The following is a 13,605-nucleotide window of genomic DNA, read 5'->3' as shown; positions in this document are numbered from 1 at the left end:
GCTCATAAACGCCCTCTATCTCAGATGGTTGACACAGATGTCGACACGGAGTCTGACTCCAGTGTAGACGATGATGAGGCACATTTACAGTCTAAAATGACCAAGGCCATCCGATACATGATTATTGCAATGAAAGATGTATTAAACATTTCTGACGTTAACCCGGTTACTACCAAGAGGGTTTATATGTTTGGGGAGAAAAAGCAGCCAGTGACTTTTCCCCCATCTGATGAATTAAATGAATTGTGTGAAGAAGCGTGGAGTTCCCCTGATAAGAAATTAGTGATTTCTAAGAGGTTACTGATGGCGTACCCTTTCCCGCCAACGGACAGGTTACATTGGGAGACATCCCCTAGGGTGGACAAGGCGCTGACATACTTATCTAAAAAGGTGGCCCTGCCGTCTCAGGATACGGCCGCCCTAAAGGAGCCTGCGGATAGAAAGCAGGAAGCTATCCTGAAGTCAGTGTATACACACTCTGGTACTCTACCGAGACCTGCTATTGCTTCAGCCTGGATGTGTAGTGCTGTAGCAGCATGGACAGATACTCTGTCAGACGACATTGATTCCCTCGACAGGGATACTGTTTTGCTAACCTTGGGCCATATAAAAGACGTTGTCTTATATATGCGGGATGCCCAGAGGGACATTTGCCTGCTGGGCTCTAGAATTAATTCAATGTCCATTTCTGCCAGGAGGGTGTTATGGACTCGGCAATGGACAGGAGATGCTGATTCTAAAAAACACATGGAGGTTTTGCCTTATAAGGGTGAGGAATTGTTTGGGGACGGTTTCTCGGACCTCGTGTCCACAGCGACAGCTGGAAAGTCGACTTTCTTGCCTCAGGTTTCCTCACAGCCTAAGAAAGCACCGTATTATCAAATGCAGTCCTTTCGTTCTCAGAAAGGCAAGAGGGTCAGAGGCGCATCCTTTCTGGCCAGAGGCAGGGGTAGAGGAAAGAAGCTGCACCATGCAGCCAGTTTCCAGGAACAAAAATCCTCCCCTGCTTCCACTAAGTCCACCGCATGACGTTGGGGCTCCACAGGCAGAGCCAGGTGCGGTGGGGGCGCGTCTCCGATACTTCAGCAAACAGTGGGTTTGCTCACAGGTGGATCTCTGGGCTGTACAAATTGTATCTCAGGGATACAAGCTGGAGTTCGAAGCGACTCCCCCCCGCCGTTACCTCAAATCAGCCTTGCCAGCTTCCCCCATGGAAAGGGAGGTAGTACTGGCGGCAATTCACAAGCTGTACCTCCAGCAGGTGATAATCAGGGTCCCCCTCCTTCAACAGGGAAGGGGTTACTATTCCACAATGTTTGTGGTACCGAAACCGGACGGTTCGGTGAGACCCATTCTGAATTTAAAATCCTTGAACACTTATATAAAGAAATTCAAGTTCAAAATGGAATCGCTCAAAGCGGTTATTGCAAGCCTGGAAGAGGGGGATTTTATGGTGTTTCTGGACATCAAGGATGCTTACTTGCATGTCCCCAATTACCCACCTCACCAGGAGTACCTCAGGTTTGTGGTACAGGACTGTCATTACCAGTTCCAGACGTTGCCGTTTGGCCTGTCCACGGCACCGAGGATATTTACCAAGGTAATGGCCTAAATGATGATACTCCTTCGGAAGAAGGGAGTTATAGTTATCCCGTACTTGGACGATCTCCTCATAAAGGCGAGGTCCAGAGAGTAGTTGTTGATCAGCGTAGCACTCTCTCAGGAAGTGTTGCAACAGCACGGCTGGATTCTGAATATCCCAAAGTCGCAGCTGATTCCTACGACGCGTCTGCTTTTCCTGGGCATGATTCTGGACACAGAACAGGTGTTTCTCCCGGTGGAGAAGGCCCAGGAATTGTCATCTCTGGTCAGGGACCTCCTGAAACCAAAACAGGTGTCGGTGCATCACTGCACGCGAGTCCTGGGAAAGATGGTGGCTTCATACGAAGCCATTCCCTTCGGCAGGTTCCATGCAAGGATCTTTCAGTGGGATCTGTTGGACAAGTGGTCCGGATCGCATCTTCAGATGCATCGGTTGATCACCCTGTCCCCAAGGGTCAGGGTGTCTCTTCTGTGGTGGCTGCAGAGTGCTCACCTTCTCGAGGGCCGCAGGTTCGGCATACAGGACTGGGTCCTGGTGACAACGGATGCAAGCCTCCGAGGATGGGGGGCAGTCACTCAGGGAAGAAACTTCCAAGGGCTGTGGTCAAGTCTGGAGACTTCTCTACACATAAATATACTGGAACTAAGGGCCATTTACAACGCCCTGAGTCAAGCAGAGCCCCTGCTTCGAAACCAACCAGTGCTGATTCAGTCAGACAACATCACGGCGGTCGCCCATGTAAACCGCCAGGGCGGCACAAGAAGCAGGATGGCAATGGCGGAAGCCACAAGGAATCTTCTTTGGGCGGAGAATCACGTGCAAGCACTGTCAGCAGTGTTCATTCCGGGAGTGGACAACGGGAAAGCAGACTTCCTCAGCAGACACGACCTCCACCCGGGAGAGTGGGGACTTCATCAAGAAGTCTTCACACAGATTGCAAATCGCTGGGAACTGCCACAGGTGGACATGATGGCGTCCCGCCTCAACAAAAAGCTAAAAAGATATTGCGCCAGGTCAAGGGACCCTCAGGCGATAGCTGTGGACGCCCTAGTGACACCGTGGGTTTACCAGTCGGTTTATGTGTTTCCTCCTCTTCCTCTCATACCCAAGGTACTGAGGATAGTAAGAAAGAGAGGAGTAAGAACAATACTCATCGTTCCGGTTTGGCCAAGAAGGACTTGGTACCCGGAACTACAAGAAATGATCTCAGAGGACCCATGGCCTCTGCCTCTCAGACAGGACCTGTTGCAGCAGGGGCCCTGTCTGTTCCAAGACTTACCGCGGCTGCGTTTGACGGCATGGCGGTTAAACGCCGGATCCTAACGGAAAAGGGCATTCCGGATGAAGTGATTCCTACGCTGATAAGAGCTAGGAAGGATGTGAAAGCAAAGCATTATCACCGTATATGGCGAAAATATGTTGCTTGGTGTGAGGCCAGGAAGGCCCCAACAAAGGAATTCCAGCTGGGTCGATTTCTGCACTTCCTACAATCAGGGGTGACTATGGGCCTAAAATTGGGGTCCATAAAGGTCCAGATTTCGGCCCTATCCATTTTCTTTCAAAAAGAACTGGCTTCACTGCCTGAGGTTCAGACGTTTGTTAAGGGAGTGCTGCATATTCAGCCCCCTTTTGTGCCACCAGTGGCACCTTGGGATCTTAACGTTGTTGGATTTCCTGAAATCCCACTGGTTTGAGCCACTTAAGACCGTGGAGCTAAAGTATCTCACGTGGAAGGTGGTCATGCTGTTGGCCTTAGCTTCAGCTAGGCGTGTGTCAGAATTGGCGGCTTTGTCATGTAAAAGCCCATATCTGATCTTCCATATGGACAGGGCAGAATTGAGGACTCGTCCCCAATTTCTCCCAAAGGTGGTATCAGCGTTTCATTTGAACCAACCTATTGTGGTGCCTGCGGCTACTCGGGACTTGGAGGACTCCAAGTTACTTGATGTAGTCAGGGCTTTGAAAATCTATGTAGCCAGGACGGCTGGAGCCAGAAAAACTGACTCGCTGTTTATCCTGCATGCACCCAACAAGCTGGGTGCTCCTGCTTCAAAGCAAACTATTGGTCGCTGGATCTGTAGCACGATTCAGCTGGCGCATTCTGCGGCTGGACTGTCGCATCCAAAATCAGTAAAAGCCCATTCCACAAGGAAGGTGGGCTCTTCTTGGGCGGCTGCCCGAGGGGTCTCGGCTTTACAGCTTTGCCGAGCGGCTACTTGGTCGGGTTCAAACACTTTTGCAAAGTTCTACAAGTTTGATACCCTGGCTGAGGAGGACTTTTTGTGTTTGCTCATTCGGTGCTGCAGAGTCATCCGCACGCTTCCGCCCGTTTGGGAGCTTTGGTATAATACCCATGGCCCTTACGGAGTTCCCAGCATCCACTAGGACGTCAGAGAAAATAAGAATTTACTCACCGGTAATTCTATGTCTCGTAGTCCGTAGTGGATGCTGGGCGCCCGTCCCAAGTGCGGACTCTCTGCAATACGTGTATATAGTTATTGCTAAAGAAGGGTTATTGTTATGAGCCATCCCTTGAGTGAGGCTCAGTTGTTGTTCATACTGTTAACTGGGTATAGTTATCACAAGTTGTACGGTGTGATTGGTGTGGCTGGTATGAGTCTTACCCTGGATTCTAAAATCCTTTCCTTGTAATGTAAGCTCTTCTGGGCACAGTTTCCCTAACTGAGGTCTGGAGGAGGGTCATAGAGGGAGGAGCCAGTGCACACCAGATAGTACCTAATCTTTTCTTTAGAGTGCCCAGTCTCCTGCGGAGCCTGTCTATTCCCCATGGTCCTTACGGAGTTCCCAGCATCCACTACGGACTACGAGAAATAGAATTACCGGTGAGTAAATTCTTATTATATCAGTGATATTAAATAATGAAGTGAATACGTGCACTATTGTATAGCATTTTATGTACTAAAGTAAATACGTGCACTATTGTATAGCTTTGTCGTAATAGTGCTTCTATGTGTATTGATATATTAATTATTTGTGTCATCTAGTACGCACAGACAGCATATTCGGTATTGCGAATTTAGTTTACAGTACCTGATCTTCCCAGATGGCCTCTCTTGCTGGTACTGATCAGGCCCAACACTGCTTCGCTTCCAAGTTCGGTCGAGATTGGGCCTTTCCAGTGTGGTTTGACTGTAGAATATTTTCTTTTTTAACCGTGCCTGTGTTGCCCGCTACAGTGAACTAGGTCGATGTCAATGACTACCAATATAGTGATAGTGCAGGATGGGAACATGAGTGGGGGGTGGGGGTAGGGAAAGTGGGGTCAAAAATGGGGAATACTGTTCGCTCTTCACTGTGATGTTCTTTCATAAAAACGGAGTAATTTCATAGTTCTCATTAAACCCCATTGGGTGTAGAGTCCGTAACTGGAATATCCAGAACATCTCTCTTCGTGAAACTTTACTGGCTAAGTCTCCTCCTCTTTCTCCCAGCTTGACCAATTTGATGGCTTTAAAAGTTAGTGATTCCGGATTAGACTTGTGTGTTAGGTTAAATATTTTGAGACCGCATGAGATTCCTCCTTGTTCTTTGTTTCGGATATGTTCTTGTATCCTCATTTTTCCGACATATTGCTTTCCACAGTCGCATTCCAACAGATATATGACCGATTGGGTGTTACAATTGATAGTCTTTAATTTTATACTCCTTTTCTCTTTCGTCCTAGAGGATGCTGGGGACTCCGTAAGGACCATGGGGAATAGACGGGCTCCGCAGGAGACATGGGCACTAAAAAGAACTTTAGATATGGGTGTGCACTGGCTCCTCCCTCTATGCCCCTCCTTCAGACCTCAGTTTGATACTGTGCCCAGAGGAGACTGGGTGCATTACAGGGAGCTCTCCTGAGTTTCCAGAAAGAAAGAATTTTTGTTAGGTTTTTTAATTTCAGGGAGCCTGCTGGCAACCGGCTCCCTGCATCGAGGGACTGAGGAGAGAGAAGCAGACCTACTTAAATGCTAGGCTCTGCTTCTTAGGCTACTGGACACCATTATTTCCAGAGGGAGTCGGAACGCAGGTCTCTCCTAGCTGTTCGTCCCGGAGCCGCGCCGCCGTCCTCCTCACAGAGCCGGAAGATAGAAGCCGGGTGAGTATAAGAAGATAAGAAGACTTCAGAGGCGGCAGAAGACTTCAGATCTTCACTGAGGTAACGCGCAGCGCCATTGCTCCCACACAAAACACACACGGCAGGCACTGTAAGGATGCAGGGCGCAGGGGAGGGGCGCCCTGGGCAGCAATTTACACCTCTGGGACTGGTAAAACTAGATATATTGGCTCTGTGGGCTGTATATGGGTATCCCCCACCAGTTTTTGAATGGATTCGAGCGGAACCGAAGCCCGCCGCTGAGGGGGCGGAGCTTGATCCTCAGCACTCACCAGCGCCATTTTTCTCCACAGCCCACGCTGAGAAGCTGGCTCCCCGGACTCTCCCCTGCTGAACACGGTGACAGAGGGGTTTAAAGAAGGGGGGGGGCACATAATTTGGCGCAATCAAGATAGATATATATATATATATATATATATATATATACTATCCGTATACACCGGCACTCAGCAAAGCCAACAAATATGCCCAGGTGCCTTCCAAGTATAAACCCAAGCAAGGGTCTAAATAGTCACAGTGAACAGAGGCGGCACTCTCAGGACTTGCAGTAGTTCAAATAAAGAAATAACAGCTACACATATATAAGGCGCTATCTGGGAACTTTGTTTTCCAAAGTTACTGGCGCTGGATGTGTGCTGGCATAGTCTCTCTGTCACTCCTAAGGGCCTTGTGGGGGAACTGTCTGCAGATTAGAGATTCCCTGTGTGTGTGGGGTGTCTGTACGCGTGTGTCGGCATGTCTGAAGCGGAAGAGTCTTCTAGGGAGGAGGTGGAGCAAATGAGTGTGGTGTCTCCGTCGGCAACGCCGAAATCTGACTGGGTGTATATGTGGAATGTTTTAAATGCAAATGTGAATTTATTACACAAGAGGTTGGACAAAGCAGAGTCCAGGGAATGTACAGGGAGTCTAGCCCTGCCTTTTACTATGTCGCAGGGGCCTTCTGGGTCCCAGGTTGTAGACACAGATACCGACACAGATTCTGACTCCAGTGTCGACTATGATGATGCGAAGTTGCAGCCAAAATTGGCTAAAAGTATTCATTATATGATTATTGCAATAAAAGAGGTGTTGCATATCACAGATGACCCCTCTGTCCCTGACACGAGGGTGCGCATGTATAAGGAAAAGAAACCTGAGGTAACCTTTCCCCCATCTCATGAGCTGAACGAGTTATTTGAAAAGGCTTGGGAATCTCCGGACAAAAAACTGCAGATTCCCAAAAGGATTCTTATGGAGTATCCTTTTCCGGCTAAGGACAGGATACTGTGGGAATCCTCCCCAAGGGTGGACAAAGCGTTGACACGCTTATCCAAAAAGGTAGCGCTGCCATCTCAAGATACCGCAACCCTCAAGGATCCTGCTGATCGCAGGCAGGAGACTACTTTGAAGTCAATTTACACACATACTGTTACATTACTCAGACCGGCGATAGCGTCGGCTTGGGTTTGTAGCGCTGTAGCAACATGGACAGATACCTTATCTGCTGATATAGATACGCTGGATATGGAAACCATTTTATTGACCCTGGGTCATATTAAGGATGCTGTCCTATATATGAGAGATGCTCAGAGAGACGTTGGCCTACTGGGGTCCAGAGCCAACGCTATGGCGATTTCTGCTAGACGAGCCTTATGGACCCGACAATGGACGGGTGATGCCGACTCGAAGAGACATATGGAGGTTTTGCCTTACAAGGGTGAGGAATTGTTTGGGGAAGGTCTCACGGACCTGGTTTCCACAGCTACTGCAGGTAAATCAACTTTTTTGCCTTATGTTTCCTCACAGCCTAAGAAAACGCCACATTATCAGATGCAGTCCTTTCGATCGCATAAACCCAAGAGAGTACGGGGATCTTCCTTTCTTGCCAGAGGTAAGGGCAGGGGGAAAAAGCTGCCAACTACAGCTAGTTCCCAGGAGCAGAAGTCCTCCCCGGCCTCAAAAAAATCCACTGCATGACGCTGGGGCTCCGCTGAGGGAGTCCGCCCCAATGGGGGCACGTCTTCGACTTTTCAGCCACGTCTGGGTTCACTCACAGGTAGATCCCTGGGCAATAGAAAATGTTTTCCTGGGTTTCAAGCTGGAATTCGAAGAGGCGCCTCCTCGCCGGTTTTTCAAGTTTTAAATGCAATTCAAAAATTGTGTCTTCAACAAGTGGTGATCAAGGTTCCCCTCCTTCAGCAGGGGATGTGGTATTACTCAACCCTGTTTGTGGTCCCGAAACCGGACGGTTCGGTCAGACCCATTTTAAATTTAAAATCCTTAAACCTATACTTAAAAAGGTTCAAGTTCAAGATGGAATCGTTCAGGGCGGTCATATCCAGCCTGGAAGGGGGGGATTATATTGTGTCCCTGGACATAAAGGATGCATACCTTCATGTCCCCATATATCCGCCTCATCAGGCGTTATTGAGATATGCTGTACAGGATTGTCATTACCAATTTCAGACTTTGCCGTTTGGGCTTTCCACGGCCCCGAGGATTTTCACCAAAGTAATGGCGGAAATGATGGTGCTCCTGCGTAAGCAGGGTGTCACAATTATCCCGTACTTGGACGATCTCCTCATAAAAGCGAGATCAAGAGAGCCGTTGCTGAACAGCGTATCGCTTTGCCTGAGGGTGTTGCAGCAGCACGGCTGGATTCTCAATATCCCGAAGTCACAGTTGGTTCCGACGACCCGTTTGCCTTTCTTAGGCATGATTCTGGATACAGACCAGAAAAGGGTTTATCTTCCGATGGAAAAGGCCCAAGAACTCATGAATTTGGTCAGGGACCTCTTGAAGCCAAAAAGGGTGTCGGTGCATCACTGCACTCAAGTTCTGGGAAAGATGGTGGCGACTTACGAGGCCATTCCGTTCGGCAGGTTCCATGCGAGGACTTTTCAGTGGGACCTTCTGGACAAGTGGTTCGGGTCACATCTACAGATTCATCAGATGATCAGCCTGTCTCCCAGGGCCAGGGTATCTCTCCTGTGGTGGCTGCAAAGTGCTCACCTTCTAGAGGGTCGCAGGTTCGGCATTCAGGACTGGGTTCTGATAACCACGGACGCGAGCCTCCGAGGTTGGGGAGCAGTCACACAGGGAAGAAACTTCCAAGGTCTCTGGTCAAGCCAGGAGGCTTGTCTTCACATAAACGTACTGGAATTGAGGTCCATATACAACGGCCTTTGTCAAGCGGAGACTTTGCTTCGCGACCTGCCGGTTCAGATTCAGTCAGACAACATCACCGCAGTGGATCATGTAAACCGCCAAGGCGGAACAAAGAGCAGAGTGTCAATGGCAGAAGCCACCAGAATTCTTCGCTGGGTAGAAAATCATGTAAGCGCTCTGTCAGCAGTCTTCATTCCGGGAGTGGACAACTGGGAAGCAGACTTCCTCAGCAGACACGATCTACATCCATGAGAGTGGGGACTTCATCAGGAAGTCTTCGCAGAGATTACAGGTCAGTGGGGACTGCCTCAGATAGACATGATGGCGTCACGCCTCAACAAAAAACTACTGAGGTATTGCGCCAGGTCAAGGGACCCTCAGGCGGTAGCAGTGGACGCCCTGGTGACACCGTGGGTGTTCCAGTCGGTCTATGTGTTTCCTCCTCTTCCTCTCATCTCCAAGATATTGAGAATCATAAGACGAAGAGGAGTACAGACAATACTCATTGTTCCAGATTGGCTTCGAAGGGCCTGGTATCCGGATCTGCAGGAAATGCTCACAGAAGATCCGTGGCCTCTACCTCTCAGAGAGGACCTGTTACAACAGGGGCCCTGTCTGTTCCAAGACTTACCGCGTCTGCGTTTGATGGCATGGCGGTTGAACGCCGGATCTTAGCGGAAAAGGGCATTCCGGATGAGGTCATTCCTACTCTGATAAAGGCTAGGAAGGACGTGACAGCAAAACATTATCACCGTATATGGCGGGAAAGTATGTATCTTGGTGTGAGTCCAGGAATGCTCCCCTGGAAGAATTCCATCTGGGCCGTTTCCTTCACTTTCTACAGACTGGAGTGAATTAGGGCCTAAAATTAGGCTCCATTAAGGTTCAGATTTCGGCCCTATCCATTTTCTTTCAGAAGGAATTGGCTTCTCTTCCGGAAATACAGACTTTTGTGAAGGGAGTGCTGCATATCCAGCCTCCTTTTGTACCTCCAGTGGCACTCTGGGACCTTAACTTGGTGTTGCGGTTCCTTAAGTCTCACTGGTTTGAGCCTCTTAAAACGGTGGAATTAAAATATCTCACTTGGAAAGTGGTCATGTTGATGGCCTTGGCATCGGCAAGGCGAGTGTCTGAATTGGCGGCTTTATCTCACAAAAGCCCCTATCTGGTTTTCCATGTGGATAGAGTGTAGTTGCGGACTCGTCCTCAATTTTTGCCCAAGGTGGTTTCATCTTTTCATATGAACCAACCTATTGTGGTGCCTGTGGCTACGTGGGACTTGGAGGATACAGAGTCCCTTGATGTGATCAGGGCATTGAAAATTTATGTGGCCAGAACGTCTCGGGTTAGGAAAACAGAGGCACTGTTTGTCCTGTATGCAGCCAACAAGGTTGGCGCTCCTGCTTCTAAGCAGACTATTGCTCACTGGATCTGTAACACGATTCAGCAGGCTCATTCTACGGCTGGATTGCCGTTACCAAATTCTGTAAAGGCCCATTCCACTAGGAAGGTGGGCTTGTCTTGGGCGGCTGCCCGAGGTGTCTCTGCATTACAGCTTTGCCGAGCGGCGACTTGGTCGGGTTCAAACACCTTTGCAAAGTTCTACAAGTTTGATACCTTGGCTGATGAGGAGCTCATGTTTGCTCAATCGGTGCTGCAGAGTCATCCGCACTGTCCCGCCCGTTTTGGAGCTTTGATATAATCCCCATGGTCCACTTTGTGCACTGCCTTCGGTTCCCCAAAGGACTAACTTCCGGTTTCGTCGTCATCCAGAGACACGGCTGTCAATGAAAATTACGTATACCACCTTGTAAATACCCATCACCATGGTAACAAGGCAATATTACAACACTGTCCATGAAGACCGTTCTGTTTCCATACTATATAGACATACATGATATATATTCGTTAAGTAAAGTAAATTGTACATACCCACATAATGCAAATTCCCTTTAGTAGCGTTAATACAGTATTACATGTCGGCAATATAACCACATAATATATAAACATAACCAAATGATTATGGGAAGCACGCATTAACCTATTATAGATTGCTATGTACTCTCTATTAAGAATACTGACAGAACCAAAACACATAAAATATTTGTTTTATGGCGCTTCTATGTTGGGACATACGTTCCTTAAAAAGACAAGTCGTTTTTTCCAATATAATACAGCCCGCATGGGCATCTGATGTAGTAAACTACAAATTTACTAGTACAAGTGAGCACTTGCTTAATTTTGATTTTGCTACCAGTGTGAGGATGCAATATATAATCACCTGTTTCAAGATACAGGCATGGTGTACAGCCTGTACATTTGTAATTGCCCCGTTTCCTTTTTAAAAAAAGTATTAGTCTCGGTAAGAGATAATTGGGAAATGTCATTATGAACCACCATGTCACGTATACTGCTTCCCCTTTTATAACAGGGCATGAATCTACTAGGTTTAATACTAGAAAGGTCCGGGTCTGCTTGTATGACCGGCCATATTCTTTTAGCAGGAACCAGATTTGCTTTCCTCTATCAAAACTTGGATTTCTCAGATTTCTGACAGGATTGCTAGTAATGAATCTGCAACCCAGGTATTACAGAGCTCTATGGCAGTATGGCCATGTGTCTGGAACCTCAGGACACCCCGCTATATACCCCTACAAAGGTGCGCTTGTGCATGTCACAAAGATGACACGGATACCGATTCTGACACTACAGATGGTGATGGGGATGTGTTGCGGGGGTCCGCATCTCTTGCAAGGGGGGGGTGCAATTGTTGATATGGATTATCAGGGATGTGTTAAATGTAAATGATACCACACCTGAGAAGGTTGAGGAGGCTTTTTTCAGTGAAAATAAGAAAGCCTCGCTAACCTTCTCTGCGTCAAGGGAGCTGAATGTTATATTTGAAAAAGCATGGGTAAACCCTGAAAAGAAGTTTCAGATCCCTAGGAGGATTCCGGTGGCTTTTCCTTTCCCTGCGGAGGATAGGAAAAGGCGGGAAAACCCGCCGATTGTTGATGCATCTGTATCCAGCCGCTCAAAAAAGGTGGTTTTACCTGTACCGGTATCTACCGCCTTAAAGGAGCCGGCAGACAGGAAAATTGATAATACACTTAAATCAATGTACACTGCTTCAGGGGCCATATTACGTCCCACTATTGCTAGTGCATGGTTTGCAAAGGCAATAGTGAAGTGGTCGGCTACCTTAATTGAGGATTGGGATACAATGGATAGAGATGATGTTGCATTGTATTTACGCAACATTCTGCAGGTTTTATGGTAGAATCCATGAAAGACCTGGGTTCCATGGCTGCGGGAATTTCTTCCATGTCTGTTTCAGCTCGTCGGGGACTGTGGCTCCGCCAGTGGTCGGCCGACGCGGAATCCAGAAGAAGTGTGGAGTCGCTACCCTATACAGGTCAGGATTGTCACGATCTGGGTATCTGGACGCCATTACTTGCCTTTCAGATGTCTCCTGAGGCTGGCTCAGCGTTCCAAGGCCGGATCCCATCTGTCTCTACATGCTGCATATCCCTCCTGTCACGCTGAGACGCTGTCACAGCGCCGCCATGTTTGAATCCTGCATGGCGTCTCCCGTCCTCCGCCGCCGCTCCTGTGTTATAGCTGCAGGTTGTCAGAGTGGTGCTTCAAGCCTGCCGCGGCCTCCGCTGTCATCCACGTGTCTCAGCATATACTTGTCAATCTGGTGTCTCCTGTCCTCTGCGGCCGGCGCCGCCATTACTGCTATGTTTCCACATGGTTTCCAAACCAGCTTTCCCTCCAAGTTCTAACATGGGCGCAGCCATGTTGGATCCAATCACATGTCTCAGTTCCACCAATCCACTGCCTCTGGAAATCTGCATAATTGCCCAGCCAATGCCTGCATTGCTGCAGGTATAAGTATCCTGTGCCTGGGCCAGGAAATCGTCAGTGCTTTGTTTGTCATACCTTGTTCCAGTCTCTCTCTCCTGTGGTTGTTTCTCCAGGTTCCAGCTCCTGTCTCCAGCATCCACTAAGAGACCCGCACCTGCCTACCATCCTGCGGTGCAGCCTGACTCTGCAGTCCTCCGTGGCTGATCCAGCTCCCAGCTTCCAGCTATTAACTCATCTGCTTCCAGCAGTCCGCTTCCAGCAGATTCCAACTCCTTTAAAGTGCCGGTGTTGTTCCAGCGGATCCCTACTTACCAGCAGTATCCACTACCACCGGTAACCATCCTTCAACTCCTCTGTTTCCACGCTCCCTAGCATCTTACAGTATCCACTCCGTGTTTCATCACCTGGCTGGTTCCATCCAGCATTCACTCCGTGACTTTATCACCTGGCTGATCCCATTCAGCATCCACTCCGTGTCTTACCACCTGGCTGGTTCTGTCCAGCAAATACTAACAGCTTATTCAAGTTACCAACTTCATCTATTACATCTACTGGCATGTTCCTCGGCTATCTCCACTACTACAGCCAGGCCTGGTAAGGTTATTTCATCAAAGGACTTTAACAGCTGTTCTTTAACCTACCAGTGCTCTGTGATACCTTCCATGGTCAAAGTGTTCCAGGAACTATATTATTTGCCATTGCCATTATTTGCTGTCTGTTATTACACGGAGTCTGTTAATAAACTTTTATTTTACTTTTACCTGGTTGTCATGGTCACACCTTCGGGTTTCCTTTAACACTTACATGTCCAGGGGTCTGATTAAACCTCCCAGGTTTAAGTTCCTTTCAGCCCCTACAACTGAGG

At 48.5% G+C, this 13,605-nt stretch overlaps 1 protein-coding gene and 1 pseudogene across 6 annotated transcripts in view; one reads left to right on the top strand and one right to left on the bottom strand.

Moving 5' to 3' along the window:
• The window catches only part of UIMC1 (ubiquitin interaction motif containing 1), a 482,965-nt gene that overhangs the window by 205,579 nt on the left and 263,781 nt on the right, over positions 1-13,605 (top strand). The window lies entirely within an intron of this gene.
• LOC134937269 (5S ribosomal RNA) lies at positions 4,643-4,761 on the bottom strand (annotated as a pseudogene).

Source organism: Pseudophryne corroboree, chromosome 6 (assembly GCF_028390025.1).
Source record: "Pseudophryne corroboree isolate aPseCor3 chromosome 6, aPseCor3.hap2, whole genome shotgun sequence".
NCBI lineage: Eukaryota > Metazoa > Chordata > Amphibia > Anura > Myobatrachidae > Pseudophryne > Pseudophryne corroboree.
Note: the sequence above shows the minus strand (reverse complement) of the source record. Positions and strands in the feature narration are given on the sequence as shown.